Raw genomic sequence first — 8152 nt, forward strand, 5'->3', positions numbered from 1 at the left:
ATGACAACAATAAGAAAGAGCTAAGGCTGTAATAATGTCCACTGGTTTATAACTAAACAATATTTTAAGCACTTAATGTTTGTCACTTAATTTCTTTTAAACTTGCAGTCTTAATATACAACAGTCTAAAAGTATTTTCAAATTCAGAATTAAATTGCTTGCAAACTATAGATTTGAGTGTTTTAGTAACACCAGAAACCCTGAACATTTGAAAAGGTACACTCTTTGATTCTAGAGGAGATTTTTTTTTCTTATGGTTTCTGAAGAGATGACAAAATAGAAAAAAAATTAAAAGAAAAATATCAACCCTGCAAGCTGCCATTAGAACATTATGTATCAGAAATTATTATGTAGTTAATAGTTAATGGCAAGTTACCTATTTTTTTTCCCAGTAAATCTCTAAACTAAAATTTAGGTAGTTGATGGAAAGAAGCCTACAGAATGTATTTTAATGTGATGCCAAGTGATCTGTATTCTAACAAAGCTTTCACCACACGATGAACAGAAATAGACTATTGCATATTGATTCTTTTTAAAAAACCATTTATTTTTCAGGTACTCGGGGGATGGGGAGATAGAATCTTTATGTTTATATCTATTTTCCAAAAATATAACAAAACTTTTACATTTGAAAACTCACTTGTTCTCTTATCACATTAGGCAATTTTGTTTAAGCTAATTAAGCGTTTATTTCACTGTCATACACATTTGTGTATATAGATAGCACAGTCGATCAAATTTATCAGATACATCAGAGATCGGGTCCCACCGCAAGGTGGCATAAAATCAAGGGCACTGAGTGAGCACATTTGAAGTGTAACTGGAGACCTGGAAGAATATATGAAATACAGAAACCAGCTATTAGAAGACACAGACAAGTGAGCATCCAGGTAAATGAACAACTAGAACATCAGTCAGTGAGGCCAGTCCAGCCTCTGCTCACACAGGACAGGGCTAGCGTAACTGGACTTTATGAAGTGGTCCTGAAGGTCTTTGCAGTTAAATTTTAGGAGACCCTCCATTGTCAGCACAGTGTATCTTCAACGTAGCAGTTGTCCCTGGTGCTGCTCTTTCTAAATCCCCAGCACAGTCTTTTCATCCTAGCTTTTCGACGGGCTTGACTAATAATCCTGACAAAGTGGTATCTGCAAGTTTCAGACTAAACGTCCAATTTTCAGTGACAGCTTTGACCTGGCAGGCTTCTAATTGCAATGATTTTTACTAAGAGTTTTGTCGTTGTTATTGTTGGATTATTGTTTGCTAATGGTGTTTCCTATGTGATATCAAAACTTTGACATATTGTTATGTATAGGTACATATTCAGTGTGTCTTTCAGGGACAGGTTGACGCAGGACTTCCTTGTTTGCCCATAATGACTTTGGACATGAACTAACAATAAGGCATGACTGTGTAGCGGTGTGTATCATGTCAAAGTTCCAGGTGTCTTCTCTAAGCAGAAAGTGCACAGCTTTGTCAAGAATACCCTGTAAATGTGCTGTGATGTCATCAACTTTGACATGAACTTTTCCTTAATGAAATTCTCAATGGCTGTAGCTGCTTTGGTAATAAAACTTGATTCCTTTACCTATTTATATTCTGATAGTTAGAATTCTTTTAGAAACATATATACTTTTTAAAGAAAGTGCAGGTTTTTTAACTTTTGGACATATTTCAAGCCAGGGTTTGAATCCTGCTACCTAAGGCACTACTTCTAGAGCTAGTTAATTTGTTTCCTTCCAGAAGATTTTTGGTACACTGCTTCTATTTCTATTTCTCATTTAAACCTTGCTTCAATTTGTGTGGGTGACAAACTAAAAACAACTTAAACCTAAAGCACTGTGGCACTTACGGTTGAGTTCAAACTTTAATTGTGACTCAGACTTCTAAACCTACACAAAATTCTGATTCCACAAACAGCCTCAAAACAGTTGCATCTACAAGACTGTTGTGACTTAAAAGAGTCCGTGCAGCGTGGGGTAAAAATCCTCCAGGCAGGAAAAGCGTGACATCCGCCCAGTTTACTCCAGAGGTGAGAAATGGAACGTTTCTTAGACCCAGAACAGACACACCTCGGAACCTGGTTTGGGAAGCTTATCCTGTCGTTTTCCTTGCCCAGGATAAGTAGAGGATTTCAGTTACCGGCATCGCTAATCCATTACCTTTCATGCTGAGCAGTGTCTATGCCAGCCGTGGGCAAACTATGGCCCTCGGGCTGGATCCGGCCCGTTTGAAATGAATAAAACTAAAAAAAAAAAAAGACCGTACCCTTTTATGTAATGATGTTTACTTTGAATTTATATTAGTTCACACAAACACTCCATCCATGCTTTTGTTCCGGCCCTCCGGTCCAGTTTAAGAACCCATTGTGGTCCTCGAGTCAAAAAGTTTGCCCACCCCTGGTCTGTGCCTTCCCACAGACTTAGATAAAGCTGGTTATTTTCTTACAGAGAGATCCTATTGAGGAAATTGTGAGCTGTTTTTTTTTGTTTGTTTGTTTGTTTTTAACTTTAGCAGGAACACATCTCATGCTTTTAGATAGGGAACAATGTTCTATATTAACAGGCCAAAAATTATGACAATCAGTGGGCATGGATCAATAACCAGATGGATTTTGATTTAGCACTAACGATAGTTATTAATAATATGTAGAAACTTCAGTCAGAGCAACTGAAAGCTAAGCAAACTTAATTGTGTGGCGTATAATACATTATTAGAATAGCGATTTCTCTCTCTGTGAATTTCAATGTAAACAAGAGTAATTCTAGTGAGATCTTATTCTAACATTTATTTATAATGAACAAATATTTCAATTCTAATAGTATATTTCTTCTACAAATAACATCAACTACACATCACCTATAGTATTATTCATATTCTCTGGCATGTTTTTAAAAGATTTTCACTTTGAGGTAAAAAGTTTGATTTGTCAGAGATAAAATTTTTATATTATAAGGACTTCTGTTTTGAAAATTACTGATAGTTATAACCCTTATACATTACAATTTGGCTGAAAGGCTGTCTCCTGGGTATCTTTGGCCTTGGTCATCTCTGACCTCTCGTCTTCTTATGCTTCATCTCTGAGTTCTTTCCAGCTTCCTGATTGTTTGGCTTTCTAGCTGTTGTTTCTGATCCCTCTTTATGTTTTTCTCTGGAGTCACACAAAAATGACTTAGACACTTTTGTCTTTAAGGAATTACAATTAGCATTGCGTAACAGACACCCCCTCCCCAGCATGTGCCATTAGCAGAGTAAGGGTTTATATTTTAGTCAGTTGTCCAGGCCTGTATGATGACTCCATAGTCATTAGAACAGAGTTTCTTCATCCTTAGTTCCTGAGGAGCACATGCTTTCAACCTTAAGATTATTTCAAAATTGCAAGATGGCCACTGTGGCGCCAGCCATCAGCTCTGCCATTCCCTGAGGCAGGAAGAAGCAAGGGCAAAAGAGACCACAGCCCAGCTCACTTAGGCTCCTTTGCATAAAGGTCCTTTAAGCTTCACCCAGTGATTATTCCTGGTCTCTCATTGGCTGATTTTGGCAGCAAGGAAAGGTGGTTCCTGTAGTCTTCAAAGTGTTGCTTGGAATAAAATTGGGCCTTTGATGGATAAGGTTGAAGGGGAGAAGGAATTTTCAGGAGGGCAGTCACTGGGATGGGAGAGTTAGAGAGATAGTTTTTTTTTTTTTTCCCCCAGGAAGCTTCCAGAGTCAAGTAACTCTGAAAAACACCTGGGTCTAGGAGGTTGCTGAGGGGAGATCACAATGGAAGAGAAACCTTTATCTTCTTATCTTGGTAAACCTGTCATCACTTCTGATTAGCCAGGGCTGTCTTTTTCTTCTCTTCCAAATTTTGATATATTTAGTCCATAAAACCTGGCATATCACGAATGGATTGATGTTTACTTATATAGAAAAAGAAAATGGCTTCATTTTTATTTTTTATTGCCAATGTATATTTATGTACACAGTTACGTATTTATAACTGGACTGGAACAGGAACACATGTCATGAAAACAGGTCTCCAATGATTTTACTTGGCAGAAAGAACTTATAGTTATTCTGATACCTATTTCTGCTCTTCTACAAATGTATTTGTTTATTTCCTCTGAAATAAAAGTAAAATGAGTTAAGATTTATTGAAATTGCTGTATGCTGGTCAGTATTTTTAGCGTTTTTAAATTTTTTTATAGTATTTCTCTTTGAGAAAGTTACCTTTATTGTGACCATTTCACAGATGGCCACAGTGAAGGACAGAGACGTTAGGTGATACATGCCAGGTCACTCGGCCAGTAGAATGTGAACTCCAAGCCTGATAACCTGACTTCACAGCCTCTACTTGTATCCACCTTCCCCACAAACATTGCTTCTTAATTTCCACATCCACATCATACAGATTCCACAAAGAAAGCATCTGACATCAGTGCTTAAGAATAAAATTTAATGTTTAAGGTGAATTTATGACACAGAACCTAGAACAGTAAATAGTAAAGTCATTATATGTTAACTCAACTAATGAATCAATGAGTGTACACAAGATAGCATCAAGAACCCTGCCACCAAATTTGAAAGATTATATATTTGTTCTAAGTATATGGCCATATAGAGAAAAGGTTGTAAATGAATCAACTTCAATAAGTAGGCACTGAGTAAACTATATAACTGCCTCCCAATGTATTAAAAAAAGGGCCTATTCCAAAGTTTCAAGGTTTCGGAAGCCTTTTCCCACAGAGGCAATATGGTTAGGTCATCAGGCCAACCTGGGGAAGCCAAGTAACGATAGGATGCTTGAGTTACAGTCCTGTACAAATAGTGCCCTGAAACCCCGGTGATTAATTAAACCCAGGAGACTCCACAAAAGCATTCTAAGTACCATCTTATCATAAATCTTAAGGACTACTAGCGTCAGAGACCCCAACTGCTTTTGTCAAAATGTTTCTATGGAAAGATGTATTTCAGGTTTCAGTGTGGGGCTCCAGGAGTTCACCTTGGCCGAGTGCAAAGGAAGTGGCCTCCCCCAGGCCCCTGGGACACATTCCCCAAGTCAGTGCAGGAGTTGTCCGCAGCTCCCAGTTCCGGTTGCTCTTGACCCCTGGAGCTGTTCCCTTTGCACAAGACGGAGGCTCAGGATCAGCCAGGACTAAAGACGGAGGGGGTAAGGGGCTGCAGCCCAAGCTTTCTCAGGGTGGAAAGACCTCTTTGTCAATATGACTTCCAAGCAACCCCCTTTCTTTTCTTTTTCCTAAAAAAACTCACTTCTTTTTTAATGCACCACCTGTTGATCCTGCGTCTGGTCCACCGTGAAACTTAATATTAAAATGACCAGCTTCCCTTCTTTCTCTTTTCTTTCTGAAATTTTCAAAAGAGTAGCCGTTTTGATACTGTTGCTTTCTAATTAGTAGTAGCCATGGGGAAATAGGTGAATAATGAAAATAGCAAACTAAAAAAAAAAATTGAGGGGGTCATTTTATTACAGGATATAGCCAAGGGATCAGCAATAAAGAACCAGATGTGAGAGGAAGGACATTTAGGAGGGGATCGTCGGTGGAGATTCCATAATTCAAGGAGTGTAACTTAAACACTTCCTAGGTCAACCTTTGAGAAGGCAGATACTAAAACACAGTCCCCGGTGGCTGATCGCTCATGGGGAGACCAGTGCATTGGGTGGTGGAGCTGGAATTTAGAGGGGGAACTTGTCAGCAGCAATTGGAAGGTCAGTGGGAGAGGAACTGAAGGAAAAGGGAGAGTCTTTGGTGGTGTATCTTTCCTTTTTCCTCTCCCTTCCCTCTCACAACTATTCATTCTGAGACCACAGTGGAAAGAGGAGGAGAGGCAATCCTCCCTAGGAGAGTTCCCACAGCCACAGGCCACCAGACCGACTCAGCCGTCCCTGGCTCATCATTGGTCAGCTGGGGACCACCTGGATTTCCACCTGAGGTCATAATTTTGAGTCTTGGCAGCATTCTTTTGCAGCCATCTTGATTTACTCCACAATATTTATATGTATTTTTTAGTTTGGTAATGCTAGTTGAGACTCACTAATTATTGAGACTCAATACCCTGAGTGCTCAAGACCTCGTATGATGCCAGGCATCTTAAGCGAGACGTTATCTCTCTGTATAAAATTCACACTTCGTGTGTAGGCTTCTGGATTTCAGAATCACTTATGGTTAAGTCTAGGCTCTTCTCAGATAAGGCAGGAAGCATCTGTGTTAATAGTCGACAGTAAATTACAGAAAGCAAAACATGGAAAATTAAAGTTAGAAAAGCTGGGAAGCTTTTCTATCATTTTCAATTTTCTGCATAAGCACGGACATAATCAGTGTTTAGGATCTGCTTGTGATGGATAAATTACATCTGTAATTCATTCTTTGCATGTTACTACATTCAGAAGATAATTTGCTTTCAGATATCTTTGTTCATCTAATATTCTAAAACCGTTCTTAGACTGAAAATAAGTCTAGTAACATCTCCCAATCCCAGGAAGCTTTTATAACTAAACAGTGTTAGTTTACCAAATGGCCCAAATTAAAAAAGATAAAAGGTTTTAGAGAAAAACAGAGTCAAATTTATTATGCTTAAAGAAAGATTCCTCTTTGGTAGATGACGTTGCTCCTTATAAAACAATTCTCCTTCAAGGGAGACACCCGAGAAATGAAGCATAGAGGAAGAAATAACTAAAAAATTCATTATTTATATAAAGAATCCTGTTAATAAATATCTGTATTCTGAATGACCTAACTTTCTTCACATTATCTCATATCTGTTCATGGCTAAGTGGAAACTAATGAAATCTAAATCTAGCCATGAGAAAAGATTATCATCATGATTTTATTTATTGAACTTTTTTCCACTATTATGAACTTTTACTCCCAAACATTGCCTTCCATGAATCATAGTGGAGTAATAAATTGAAAACAAATGTCCACATAAGAAAACCCAGTATAGTACAAAACAAAACAAAAACCCCTCAAACTCAGATGAACTAAAGAGTGATTATCCACACTGAAGAGGAGTCATTTCCATTGCAAATTTTTGCATGGTGGAATCAATTTAAGTAGCTCTCCCAAGGCCTTTAAAGTATGATTAACAGGTAATAGCTTAAAATGTAACATACATATAATGGTTTAAGTATGCATAGTGAGAAATACAAAATTATTTGATATATTTTTAGAATCTTTATTAGATACCATTGTCTTCTGTATTTCTCATTAAGGATGAACAATACCAAAAGAGAGAGAGTGAGTTAGAGTTTCAAGATTCGAAGACAAAGCTTGGAAGTGAAGTGCAGGGCACCAGATAAGGGAATTTTCATTTCATAAATACCCTTATGATTCTTTTTTGGTATAAAATATAATATTCTTTCTAATTCAAGGAAGTTGTATAATCGATGTTCTTCTAATGCATAGAATCATGAGACATTTGTGAGAGTTTGTTAGTTTTATTTCATGCATTTTACTGCATGTTTATAATAATATTGGAAACAAAAATGTACTTAAAAACCTTTGCAAATTGTATATGAAATTAAACCTACATGAAAACCTACCTCTTTGACAATGTTTCATATTATGTCTTCCTATCCAATGCCACACTTACGTATTTATGACACATTTTAATATTACATTTTAAAATTAATACTTAGGAATAAAATTTTAGAAATTAATTTTAATTTTTTGTATATTTGTTTAGTAATTACAATATTAATAATGCTGAAATATCTAGATTTAGTAAGAGGAAATTTTTTCACTTTAATTTTATATGATGTATTTTTATACTTTAATTTTAATGATGTATTTAAAAATAGCTCACCTCATTCTTTTTAAGAGTTTTACATTATATGTAATTGAAACAAAAAACAATTTGTAATACTTTCAGCAATAGATTTAAATAAATAAATAAATAAATAAAAAAGATCGAAATGGAACAAACTAAAAAAAAATAATAAAAAATATTGTATATAGTAAACCAGTGATGGCAAACCTTTTGAGCTCAGCGTGTCAGCATTTTGAAAAACCCTAACTTAACTCTGGTGCCGTGTCACATATAGAAATTTTTTGATATTTGCAACCATAGTAAAACAAAGATTTATATTTTTGATATTTATTTTATATATTTAAATGCCATTTAACAAAGAAAAATCAACCAAAAAAAATGAGTT

General features: G+C 36.3%; 1 protein-coding gene across 17 annotated transcripts in view; it reads left to right on the top strand.

The window, feature by feature from the left end:
• Positions 1 to 8152, top strand: part of MBNL1 (muscleblind-like splicing regulator 1) — a 197899-nt gene that overhangs the window by 61356 nt on the left and 128391 nt on the right. The gene's annotated exons all lie outside the window — the stretch shown is intronic.

The sequence above is a fragment of the Myotis brandtii genome, unplaced genomic scaffold (assembly GCF_000412655.1).
Source record: "Myotis brandtii unplaced genomic scaffold, ASM41265v1 scaffold436, whole genome shotgun sequence".
Lineage (NCBI taxonomy): Eukaryota > Metazoa > Chordata > Mammalia > Chiroptera > Vespertilionidae > Myotis > Myotis brandtii.